This window comes from Hetaerina americana, unplaced genomic scaffold, assembly GCF_022747635.1.
Source record: "Hetaerina americana unplaced genomic scaffold, ioHetAmer1.1.p SCAF_1, whole genome shotgun sequence".
NCBI lineage: Eukaryota > Metazoa > Arthropoda > Insecta > Odonata > Calopterygidae > Hetaerina > Hetaerina americana.
In genome coordinates, this window is record NW_027286069.1 from 19,193,536 (window position 1) to 19,207,672 (window position 14,137).

The 14,137-nt window shown below is 36.7% G+C and overlaps 1 long non-coding RNA gene across 1 annotated transcript; it reads right to left on the reverse strand.

Annotated features, from left to right (window-relative positions):
* Positions 1-2,740: 2,740 nt before the first annotated feature.
* On the reverse strand, positions 2,741-11,689 carry LOC139700315 (uncharacterized). The gene is made up of 3 exons (XR_011703673.1): positions 11,531-11,689; positions 3,561-3,718; positions 2,741-3,339 (listed from the first exon to the last, which is right to left on the reverse strand). It is a non-coding gene; the product is annotated as an uncharacterized lncRNA (long non-coding RNA).
* Positions 11,690-14,137: the final 2,448 nt, after the last annotated feature.

The window sequence follows — 14,137 nt, forward strand, 5'->3', positions numbered from 1 at the left end:
AGGGTTGTAACCATTGTTGGTAGCTATATTAGTGATAGTCAGGAGTTCAATGCTGAAGATTTGGGGGAAAGGGGGATGTGTAGGAGGCGGTGGATCATGGAGTGGAGGGCTGCGTGTTTGTGAGAAAAGTGGTATGCGGAATCATTAGAAATTATGTGGTCTGTATAAGTCGATTTCCTATAAATTGCAAATTTGTGTCTATTATCCCTAATTGTCATTGTCAAGTTGAAGAAGCTGATGGTGCCATTGAATTCTTTTTCCATAGAGAAGGAGATATTCCGATGAAGTGTGTTTAGGAAATTAAGGAAGGAGTCTAACTGTCGGTTGGTTCCGGTCCATAGGCATAGTATATCGTCAACGTAACGAAACCAATAGCTCACGTTTTTGTTATGCTGACAGCATAGCAAAAACGTGGGCATGTTTTAGTTTGAGATAAGTAATATTCAAGGATTCAAGGACAATGGCTATTGTTAGAAAATCTAAAAACAGCATCTGATGCAAAGTCTGGTGTGATGGCTTCCATCAACAAGTTCTCAGAACTTACACATTAACACTCCATGGCCCTTAATTCCGTACAACATGCATTTTCCTATTCCTAACCCTTATTCATTTATTTATTAGGTAATCTACCGGTTAAGGTAGGTTTTTGGATGGACACAGCTACTAAACAAATATTTTGTGATTCCTAACAAAATACAAAATCCAGTATCCTCATCTACATTAGACCCCTCTTCATCTCTGAGTACTTTCTTCCTCCCTTCATCCCGTCCAACATCCCTATCCTGTTCCTTCCCTTTCCTCGTTTGCTTAACATTCTCCCCTCTATTACAGTCTTCAACATCCCACTGCCGTCAACACCACCTTCAGCCACTTTTCCAGCCTCCATAGGATTTCTCCCAACAAACCCCTCTCTTCGCCCACCATACCAAGTACTTCCTCATTTGTTTTCTTCTCCGTCCATTTCACCTTCTCCATTCTTCTCCACACCCACATTTCAAAAGCCTCCAGTCTACGTCCATCCTCCTGCTTCAATGACCACGTTTCCGTGCCGTACATAGCTACGCTCCATATTAAAGTTTTTACGAGTATTTTCTTAACATCCTTACTCAAAGTCCCCGTCATCAACTCCCTCTTCCTTGTGAAAGCGTCATTGCCTAGTGCAATTCTTCTCCTTACGTCCCTACTACTTTGACCCTGTTGGTCCAAAACACTACGGAGATACATAAACTGTTATACCTGCTCTAGTTTTTGCCCTCCTATTCTAATGCTAAGCTTAGCCTTTTTCTTTCTAGAAAATCGCATAACCTTTGTTTTATTAATATTGATTCTCATCCCATACCTGTCGCACTGAATTTCCAATTCACTCAGCAATGCTTGCAGCCCCTTGGCTGACTGACAAACTAAAGCTTGGTCATCAGCAAACCTAACTGATTTTACGAATTCCCCACCCACTTTCATTCCTACCTCCAGTTCTTCCCATGCCTCTTTGATCATTTCCTCTGCATACAGGTTGAACAGCAATGGTGATAATGGGCAACCCTGCCTTACACCCCTTCCTAACACTGCCCATCCTGACTCCCCGTTTCCCACTCGTACCTGAGCAGTCTGAGACATGTACAGGTTGCGGATTAGCCTCCGTTCCCTCCAATCTATTCCTATTTTCTGCAATATACTCATTAGTTTTCCCAATTCACTCTGTCAAATGCTTTTTCGAAATCTACGAAACAGGCAAATACCTCCTGATTGTGTTCTATATTCCTCTCGATTAATAATCTCATTACTGCAATGGCATCACGCGTACCTCTCCCCTTCCTAAACCCAAACTGATCATCCCCTAAGTAATCATTTGCCCTACTCTCTATCCTTTTGTTTATGATCCTGAGAACAACTTTGGCTGCGTGGGATATCAAACTAATTGTCCTATAGTCCTCACATGATGTGGCCTTTACCTTTTTCGGAATAGGTACTATAACTCATCTCACAAAGTCTTCCGGGCAGATTCCTTCCTCATAGATACTCCTCCCTTATTCATATTGGGATGAATTAATTCTGAAGTATTTTGCCATGTTATTAAATACTAACCAAGTTTTAAAGATTTCCATACTGAATGAAAGAATTTGTTTTAAATGCATTTTCATTGTGAAAAATATTGAATATTTGTTGAAGCACTGCTGTATCAGCGTTAGTGTGAACCATCAAGCAAAAAAATGTATTTACTAGCGAACTAGTGCTTACATAAATTACCTGATATTCATTTCCACTTGAAATTCACATTAAAATTTACTCTTTCTTCTGGTACTTAGATTCCACTCGTCTTTTCAGTAGGTTCTTTACAATTTCAATGTTTGATCAAATTGATAACCTCCCAACATAATTTTAGTTAAATCAACAAAACTATAAAAATAATAACAAAGAAAAATTAAAGTTTCAACGGCTAATTCAATAGAACGATTTTCAACCATTGTTTTAAATACATAAATTCCATATTTTTCATCTGCATCGCTGTAACATGCTATTTCTCATATATTTTCTTCACTTTGTCAAAATAATGATGCATATTTCATTCATGCTTTGATATTAACACACAATCCATTCTATAACCTTTCATGAATCTGTCATTTAAAACCCTCTCGTCAACTCAAGTGTGCATAGATTTTCTCTTTTTTATTTCCTGATGGTGTTCTCACCTTCCTGCAGAGTGAGTATATGTCATCTGCTGTCTATTAACTCTCCTTAACCACACGTTGCAAATACTAAGCTTTCATTAGTTCCCATCTAGTAGTTCACCTCAGTTTCTTGTTTATTCCCTAGTACATCCTTCCACCTAATTATGCCTTGACATTCTTCCATTTCCTTCTCTCATCCATCTTAATCATCTCATTCGTAATCCAGAGTTTCCTAGCCACTTGCCCATTTACTGTTCCTATAGTTTGGTCATGGACATTCGGTATGGCTATTTTTATGCCTATCTTCTTCCCTCTTTACTCCTCTTCCTGCCCTCACACTAATTTTACCACTGCATCACAGTAGTCTTTCCTTCCTCATCCTGGTTAATGCTTATAGATTCCATTTCTTCAACCTTCTTCCCAATTTTATCTTCTTGAACCTTGCACGACACTTCGTTTGACACATTACCCTTCATACACTTTTAATATTCTTTACACAAAAAAATAAGAAATAATCATTTTAATCCCTGGGACTTATTTGCCTCTCCCCCATTTCTATCTGCAGGCATAACTTTTAAGACCTATTTTTTCAATCAGATCAAACACTATTTGAAAAAAATGGTGATTGCAAGCTGATAGATTTAATATCTCATGCCCAAGTGTCTCCATGAACCTTGAATGAAAAGAATTTCACATTACATACACATTGTTCCTCTTCAAGCCACCGCATGACATGGGAAAATATTTTTTATCCATTAATGTTTATGTATTAACTTCTTTATATTAGAAATGGCAAAAGTTATATTAAATATCAGTATATATCACATTTTCTACACACAATTCAACAATTTCAATATCATAAATACATTTTAAAGACCCAACAAGATAATGTACCTGATTCTCCTAAGTCCAATGATAGCGGAAGAAATTTAAATTATGGTTCTTAGACTTTTAAAGTGGCAAAGCAAGACTTAATATGTAGGAATTAAATGCCAACACTACATCTTTTTCTCGTTCCAAAGGACCATCATCTATGGAAGTAGTTCCTGTACCTAAAACAGAATATTCAGTTATTAATAATTTTATATCTAGTCATGGCATCCATACTTCCACACTGATATAATTTTAATCATCACATTTTTGAAATGCAATTTAAAAGGTAATAAATATCTTTGAACAATGTATTTTTGTAAAAAGGATGAATTCTTCACAGCTCAGAACTCAAAAAAAAAAAAAGGTTGAGTATAACACAGCTCATTTAATTTCAAAGTCCTCATTTCTATTCTATACACTCCACTATTACAGGTAGTCGACCATTTAAGGTAAGTTACATGTAGACATATGGATTTACATAGACTAACAATGTAACCTTGCTTTGCATAGTACTGTTTTCAACAATTTCCCAACATTTCAATGCCATAGTCTACGAGGATTATTTTTTAAGTTAGGTATGTTCAGTCTTTAAAAAAATTATTCATTTATTGGCAGTTTCCTAAAAACCTACCTCACTTTTATACATAATTGCTGCTCACTTCTACACACTTAAAACAGGACGATCTAATTAAACAACTCGGTATTGGAATTTTCTGCCTGGGAATTGAAACAATTAAATATGACGGTCTTGAGTACCTCTTCATTTTGATTTTCACAGACACTGTTTTCTGCAATAACAAATAGGCAAACTACTACTTTATCAAAACTAACTTGAGTTTTCAGAAACATTCACTAGATGCAAAGAACTTTGTTCTGACCCACCAATATTTAAATATACCATAACGGTCCTTAATTCTCAAATATGCCTCATAATTCGAAGAAACTGCGGGAGATGCCGCAACAGTAACTTTTTACAGAGACATCCACTGCTGCTGCTGCTGCCAATTCCTCTTTACAGGGATTTCTTGAGATGAGGACCAAGTCAGTCTGCCTCTCCTGCTGCTAGGGAGAATATACTTCTCAGTGGATTCACTTCCACTGTTTCTAGGATTTCAAGTCACAATTCTCCCCACTATTAGTTTGTGGGATAAATTATTGTGGCAGTTTCCCATTTCCACAATTATTTCCTCTAAATTACGACATACCAAGTCCATCCATTAATTATTATGATTGCAGGTTAGCATGTTGACATTAATAATGATCAAGCTGTGTTTAGCATGTATTTCAACAAATAATTTTCTATTAATCACCAGCCCTTTATTTGCTGTGCTTCTTCCCCCATCATTGTTCAATATTATGGACACCCCTCACCGGCTTTCTTCCCCACTTTTGTATATTGCTCTAAAATTATTGATCCAATTAACCCCACTATGCTTCCATTTGACCTCACTAATCCTTAAAAATTCAATATTTCTTTCTTTATTTCCCATTTTATATTTTCCAATTTACCTGTCCTCAACATCTCCCTAGCTTTCTAAGTGCCTTTTATAACCAGTCAGGTCCTCTTTGTGTGCCTTCTCTCTGCTGTTTCTGCTGCTAACAATTCTTCTTTGCAATGATTGTGTGCAATGACTAAGGAAGCCTTGACTCTCGCAATGTCAGGCAAAAATCACAGTTCAGTGGGCTAAGTCCCATAATTACCAAAACTCATTCTAATAATTTTGCCCATCACTGTTTCAAGGGATAATAATCGAGGCATTTTCCTGCTGATTTCCTTGGTTTTTTATGTGACACCATGACTCAAATGGCTGCCCCACTGGGATCAGACACCTGTGAAGCCACATCATTGAACAGATGCTGCATGGACTACCTTTTGTCTGGCACCTACTCTATATGACCTACCTGGTGATCCTATTCCTAGTTATTACCATTGCTCTCACCAGCAAAGCTCTAGGGGTCATCAGAATGAACAAATCCTTTCACCACATCAAGGCAATAGTCAACAGGGAGGGTTACTCCTCATTAGATGAATTTATTCAAGCATGTAAAGTCATGCATTCATTCATGTAACTGCCAGCATGATGCAAGAAATTAGGCTTACTTATATAAATAGGAAATCTACATGCATAGTGCAATGAAGCAGTAAATGTGTATGCAATTCTCAAAAACATGATTTCAAAATGGGAAGCATATTGAAATTCATTATGGTAGGCAAGCAGGTGAAGTAAGGAATGTTTGAGGTATTTGAGAGAAAGGCAGGAAAAAAGCTTAATAAACAGAGCAAGCAAGTTATGGTTTAACAATAATAAACATGGTTCATACACCAAAATAGTTAGGTATACATGTAAATTTCAGTTTTCCCACTATTTGCAACACTATGTGCTCGAGTAAAAAGAATTTACATTCTTAAACAGTTATGTACATCAATCTATTTATTGTTAAAACTTGAATGACTTAAGTTTCATAAAATTACACTTCAAAACATAAGAGAGAGCAATAAAGTGAACACTTTCAGGGAATTATTTAAATTCAGCAGGCAGCACTCTTACATTCACCACAGTGACAGAAATTAGTACTTAAACTGGTAATTGGCCAGCATGACAAGGAGTTAGCTACATATTTCTTACAATATAAGAACATTTGCGAGAGACTTTAAATTTTCTCACATAAGTTGAAATCATGACGAATGAAATTGACTTTGACCCAAAGATGATGAAAAACTGGCGACAGACAACTGGGATCATTTGCACTACCTCATCCCAATGGTTATAATAGTGATAGGCACCTGAATGATAGAGTATTGAAACTTGCTTTATTGCATCAAAACTACCCTAAATCAACTTCAATATTATTTTCATCACGAAGTTTTGAAGCTGAACAACAGATTGCACAAGTCTAATGGCAAGGTAGGTCAGGCTCTTGCGTTAAGTTTTCCTCAACTGAGGAATTTAAATTTCATCCAGCTTGGAAAGACAAGGCGAAAAAAAGAAAATTTTTAATTGAGAAAAAAATTTAGAACCTGATTCTCATGATAGAACCTGCATTGATCTGGAAACATCTAAGAATTTCAGTCTCACTGAGGTCTGTCCAGAAAGTTTCCGAACTTTATTAATTACAAGAAAATACTTAACTAACAAATTATTGCTCAGGGTCCCTTTCAAACAAGTCTCCTCCCCAATGCATACATGTCCCAATGGTGTTTCCTCTTCTTGAAATGGTCCTGGAATGCTTATAAGACTCTACGTTGATTTTTTCTCCATTTCTGGAATGGTGGCAAATCTTTTTCCTTTGAGCAGAGTTTTTAGTTTGGAGAATAGGGAAAGTAACAAGGGGCCAGTCTGGGGAGTGGGGTGGATGGGGAAGCACAGCCGTCTTTTTTTTGGCTAAAAACTCTTGAGTTCTGAATGAGCCAGTGCGTTCTCACGGTGAAAAAACCATTTGCCACTCCAAAGTTCAGGCAATTTTCACCTGATTCTCTCTCTAAGGCATTTCATAACCCCTAGGTAGTACTCAGTGTTGACTGCCTGGCCTTTAGGTTGGTATTTGTGATGCACAACCCCCTTAGCATAAAAGAAGTCAACATCACCTTATCATCCGAGCAAACTTGTCAAGCTTTTTTTGAGGTGAAGGGATTTTTAACAATCCATTGAGAAAATTGCACTTTTGCCTCAATGCCATATCAATAAACCCACGTCTCATGATCCTGGACAAAGTTACATCTTTTGCAGCTTGATCAAACAGTTCCTGACAGAAACTCTTACGTTGTTTGTGGTCTGCTATCATCCGGCAAGGCTCGAATTTTGCATTGGCTCGCATCCTCAATTTTTCAGTCAAGATTTCATTGCACTAAGCAATCAAGATGACACACTTCTGCAAGCTCCCCGACAATCAAACGTTGATTAGCACAAATGAGATCTTTCACTTTCTCGACGTGGGGGTCATCAGTCGATGGTCTTCCAGAAGGCTCGTCGTCTTCCCCCGATTGCTGCCCCTTCTTGAACTGGGCAAACCACTCACAACATGCACTACGTTTCATAGCATCCTCCACATAAAAAATGGTAAACAACTTGAAAGTTTCCATGGAGAATTTGCAGAGTTTCACGCAGAATTTCACTGAACAATGCTGCTACTTCAGAAATACTCCTTCACACAAACTTAACTAATCAGCAAAATGAAATGTCAACAATCTGGATGAAGGCAGTTCGTCAGGAAATTTCAGAGGACACAATGCCTCCAAGCAGATTAAAAAATAACCAACTGGAGGCAAACTATTCAAGGGTTCGTGAACTTTTGGAGCAGACCTTATGCACTAACAATAGTGATAAACTGTACTTGGGGTGAACATGGGGTTCTACAGTATATACAACAAATCAATCAATACAGAAAAAGCTCTATAGAGGGAAAGAAATGATATGGTAAAAAAGATGCAGACCATTAAAGTTAGACAAAATATAATATAAGTGAGGATAAATTAGGGCTTGGCTGGTTCTCTAGCTACAACAGACAACAAAAAAGGCCAGATTTGACAAGGAAGAAAGATATCTTTCATCAAGAAAATGCATGCCCACACTAGTGTCATTGCCATGGTAAAAATATGTGAACTAGGACATGAGCTGCGGCCACAATAACCTTATTCGCCTGATTTGGCTCCATCAGATTTCTATCTCTTCTCCCTGCTCAAAATTTGCCTTGGTAGATCGAGATTCTCTTCAAACAAAGAACTAACAGCCAAAGTAGACATTTTTAGGGCCCGAAGCCATCAATTTTGAGATGGGACTAAGGCATGGAATATCGCTGTACCAAGTGCATTAGTTTACTGAGAGACTACAATGAATAATAAAAAAGTTTCACTGGGGTAAGTCTTTTATTTCTATTCCATTCCGAAAACTTTTCTAATTATCTTCCTACTTAGAACAATCAATTGGGGATGATTAGTGTGGGTTCAGGATGTTAAGGGTGATGTGTGATGCAACAGAAGAAACATGGTTATTGGTAAAAGATAGGTATATGAATTACAAACAGAATGTAATTATTTCATGGATTTCAAGAATGCATTTGATACGGTAAGCAACTTAGATAGAATTAATGAATTAATTCCCGAAGGTTGGAGTTAATTGGAGGGACATGTGAATTATCCACAGCCACAGATGTCTCAGACTGCTCGTGAACATGTAGCAGATGGAGAGTTGGGATTGAAAGGGTTAGACAGAAGGGTAAGGCAGGGCTGTCTGCTATCATCATATTTTTCAATTTTATACACAGAGAAAATAGTAAAAGAGACACACGATAAGCTGGAAATATGAATGAAAGTAGATGGGTAATTCAGTAAATTAGAATGCTACAAATTTGAAGAGTAAAAATAATTTGCTAATGCAAATTACCGGATGACTCCATTAAATGTTACTGCTGTGATTTCTTCTACATTTTCTTTGAATCAGTAAAATTACTTCTCCAAATGATCAAACTTTAGTAAGCCAGTTTCCCATTGCTGATCACCTGAGAATGGCAGTTGGATAGGTACAGGTTAACATTAAATGTAAACCAAAAGGTAATGAGGTTTTAGAATAAAATGAAGCCAAAGTTAAACATTACAATTAGAGGGCATAAACAATGCAGTTTGACCAGTTTACTTAATAAGGAAGTGTTCTTTCACAAAAACTTAGTCGTTGAGGTAAAATGACAGGTATGAATTGGAGGCTATTGAGATTAGGGTTTAGGAAAGGATGGAAAAAACGAAACAAACAAATGGAGGATGCAGGACATAGCAGAAGTTCTTAACAAAATTTCACATTCGAATAATCCATCTTGTAACTTAGAAAAAAACTTTAATCAGATTAGAAAACAAAATACCCTTTACAAGCTGCATAATTGGGCAAAACATAAGTACTAGGCATGGCAGCGGAGACCCGAGGATTGCTGGGAGAAATCCAAGGAGGGGGAAAAAGTGGATGCAGGGCATTTTGATATGTAGTGGAACATTGAGGTAAGAACATAGGTAAGCAGGGCAGGGAGAGGAAAAGCAGATTTATGATGGATACAATAAAGGGAAATAGAAAGTATACAGAATTAAAGAAAGATTTATTGTAGCATAAGGGCTTTCAGTAATGTCCTCATAGTCAAGGCTTTGAAATGTTGTAGTGGTTAGCCAGTGCATCCAATAAAAATCTACCTTGAACTGTAGACCACCAAATAAAATAAAGAAAGGAGGACACTTTTAAATTTCCCTTAAAATATTAGTGTTTGGTCAATGAACAATATGAGATTGTATACCCTCCACAGAATAAAACAGTGCTGATTTCACAATAAGTCTGTATGAATCCTTACAATAACCAAATAATTAAAAATGTGACAATATATACTGGTTTAATTACTCAACCATTTATAAATTCATGCCTTTTAATCTGAAGCCTGCAGATGGAATTTCACAGAAACTTTTGAAGCCTTATTTCATTCAGTTGAGTGATATGAATAGTTAGACAAATAATCTGTATATTATTTTAAATGCATAAAGAGAGCACTCCCTAATACATTAATATAACCATGGTTGTCATGAAAGGTCAACTCCTAGCTTGAGTTTGAGAAATTTCTTCCCCTCGCATAGAAAATTCTACTTTAAGAGGATCATTCGATATCTTCAAAAAGACAATTTCTTATCTACCTTTAACTTTTTCTAAAAAACCTTTTTTCTTTTTAATAAAAATTTCCATTTAAATTCAGGATGACTAGGCATGAATATCCAAGTCAACTAGGATCACAAATCCCATCTGGCAAAACTTACCATGGGCGAATCTCACCATTGAAACTTAAAACATGAAGACATCAAAGATGTTGAGAGTAAAGACTTATTGAAGTGGGAAACCATTCAGCAGAAGAAAAATACCTCAAATCCTTCATTATAGATTTTCAATTGCATTGTTCCTTCCTCCCATCACCACACAACAAGACTATTCATTTAAGCAAATCGTTGGATTTCCAATCCCTCTATTTGTGATGGATTTTCATCCCAATGACCAAGTTCTAAGAGATTATGGCATAAATGAACCATATTCTACCACACAACCGCAAAATTCTCTCAACCTTCCTCTAGCAGTAATACATGCATTCATGCAATTAATAGAACTGTAGTAGTTTATTCCCCTGACACTGGAGTTTACTTTCCTTGACAATTTTTGCTTGAACAAAAATACACAGCCAATTATTTTTAATTTGCTAATTTATAATTATATTTTTTACATACATGTTTATAATTGTTATTAAAATTGTAGAAAAAAGCCAAAACTCTACATATTTTGTCCTGGCATTCTCCCAAAAGCCTTCACAATCTTTAAGTTCCCTTAATATACATCCATGAGGTGGATTCACAGGGTATAATCACGACAATTAAAGGAAGCCATGGAATTTTCTCCAAAATCTTTGAACTTAGCATTGGACCCTGGAGCTACAGTGATAAAGAGTAGCTTGCATTCCTTCTATGGCATCAATAGAATAAATAACTTTTGAGCCGAAATTGCCATGGATATCCAATAACAGAGGCAGCAGAAAGACAACTTTTCTAAATGTTATAAATTCGAGGAAAAATTCAGCTCTATTGAAATCTGAACTCTTTGAAAATAAATTCTATGAATTCAATCAAATTAATGACGAAGTATGCGGAAAAGCCTGTTGCAAGGTTTTGGAAATTTAAAGAATTTGTTGTAATTCTACATTTAGAGCTGAAATACAGTGTCAGACTCAGATTATGACAACCCGAAAATAGAATGCCTTTCGTCAGCTGGTTTGCACATCCTTCAAGATATTTCGATCGATGTTAAAGCAGCTTTCAATATATATTTGCTAGGAGTACCACAGGGCAAGTTCTGTTCTTTAAAAGAGTTAACACAAAATATAAAGCACAAATACCAGATATTTCATGTAGAGCAAAAATACTGGTTATCTAACAATTTCTTACAGCAAGGCATGCTCGTTACCTTCCATTAAGTACAGATCCACACCTGAGCTCGAAAGATGGAGAAACAGTAGTTATCTCGGCGTGCTTCCACTAACGACTTACTTTCCACCATTTCATCATATATGCTGGTAGGTGAAAAGATGCGAAGAATAATGAAAATTTAGCGCGGTAGAGAGAGAATCTCGACGTCAGCCATCTGCGAATGAAAGGTGCCTGGGGGTTCCCAAGTCCCATCCGACGGGAAAACCGCTCCCTCCTAAGTAGATTACCACCAAAAAACTGAAATCATTGCGATTTCGACGAGTTATGACAAATAAATTCCACGTGAATTTAGAAAATTGACCTATATATTCTCTAGCATATTTTGATAACGAAATATGCAATGTGCTTTTAACTCGTGACCGACGTCATTAAAGAAGAGCGGACGACACCGAGACATATTAGAAGAATCTCAATTACGTCCTAGTGAAATTCGGCGATTCATATTCCCTCTCTGAGACAGCGGTCGAATCATCGGACAATGGACAGCAGATAAACAGAGGAAATTAGTCACTTGTGGTTTACGAACCATTCAACTCAGTCATCAGAGCATAAGATTTTGTTCAAAATGCCTCTTTAACATTGGAAAACACAAAATTGAATGCAGGTAAACTGAAAAATAGCATAATTCCTTCCTGGAAAATTAATTACGGGTAACCAATAAATGAGTGAATATCACAATACAGATCGGCCAAACTTGAACCATACATGTGTTAACCCGAATATAGATCTCAATGAAGTTTCAAAAGACGGGCATGATTTCGTAGTTTCAGACAAATGATAGTTTAAAATAGCTATAATCATGTTAGTTAACTTGACACTTCCAAACTTTACCAGGAAATATCCAATCCCCGTTTGGCTGCGGCGCTGTGCTCAACTGTGTTTGCGAAATTTCACCAGTTTCCAAAAATACAACTAAGACCTAGGGAAAACTGGTGTAATAATGTATTTGGTCAAGTAATCCGATTGTGGAATCAAATACCCATACGGAAGACATACACTGGGAAATCCATTCCAAGTTAAAATGGAAGTACTAAAAATGGGCACAAACCACAAGTACAGAGATTAATTTCATTACCTGAAATATAAGAAAAACCTCAAAGAGACCCACTATAGCTTCAGGCTACACCGATGTCTGCTGCTGAGAACCAGTAGAACAGAGAGACGAGAGACAACCTAACCGACAACGCCGAAGGTAGAACCAAGAATGAATCATTTGAGCAAGAGCGCAGTGTGTGCGAGCGAGGGGAATTAGGAAAATTGAAAGGGAAAGTAGAGAGGCCCATTTGCCTCTGCAAACATCACTCTTACCACAAGTCACTTCAGGAAATAGATAATAATAGTAAATTACTTCAAAAAGTGAAAGCAACGGGGGACAAACTTGAAATTTAAACTCGGGGACTTCCTTCTAATGCATTGTTATTATTCATTGAATGAATTTTTAAATGGCAAGTAATTATATTACATTGTTTTCATTACATACGCTAATTGATGTATATGCTCTTTTTCAAGAATGTTCATTGTGTTGAAATTTATATGTATTTTGTACTTTTATTCGTATTTGACGACTCCCTAAACAGCATGATAGGTACAAATGATCAATGGACAAAAATATTATTATAACATTTTTAAAAGTTAACCCAGCTTCCTGGCACGGAACTGTGTCTAAAAACTGGCTGGTAGCTATCTTCGGGAATATATTTTAGGGCGAGTAAAAGTAGCCTCAGCGCAGAATGCTGTTTTGTTAAATTTATCAACCAGTAATTGACTTCAAAATTCATTCCGCAAAAATACGAAATGATTAGGTTATGGAGCTATATTTCATCAAATAGTAGGAACTAATTTCTTATAACTGAGGCTTGTAAAATAATTATCTTATAGAGTGATAATGTGAAAAATTGGCATGCGCTCTGAAATTTCAATATAAACTAAGCGCTCTAAGTACCTGATGATGACGCTTGAGCGTTGAAACCGCTTGTACGCTAATAAAGAACAGTGGAAAGTTACTTTGTATTCTTAATTTCATAAACTAAGCGCATTTATGAGTTAAACGTTGCCGATTGGTGAAATCTAAGTAATGTCTAAAATTGCTGACGCAGTTGTCTAGTTACACAGAGTTACGATCGTGATTGAAATCGATAATCCACCACCAAAGATAGGGTTTTGGATGGACACAGCCTAGAAAACGGTACAGCGATACACTGACTTTCCTTATCTGCAAAAACGATGTGACATCCGACACTACCGTAAGTCCCTCTTCAGTAATGCATCATTCCTTCTTTTTGTCCAATATTCCAATACTATTCCTTCCCATTTATTACTTGCCTGGCGTTTTCAATGACAGTCTTCAATGTCCTCGTAGAACTCCAAAACAACGGATAACATCTTTGTCGCTCACTACGAAATGGTTTGCTTGATCCGGTAGCCTTCTCTTTAGAATTATCAAAACTAATCTTTTTACAGCCCGTAGCAAGTGAATAAAAATCAGCGGCATCAACTCCCACAATGCTCTCTAATTTTCATGTGAACAGTGTTTGTCTGAATGACGATTTTGGCAAATGACTACCACAAATCAATGCATTTGTTTTTGCTATTTCAGCGATTCCATTAT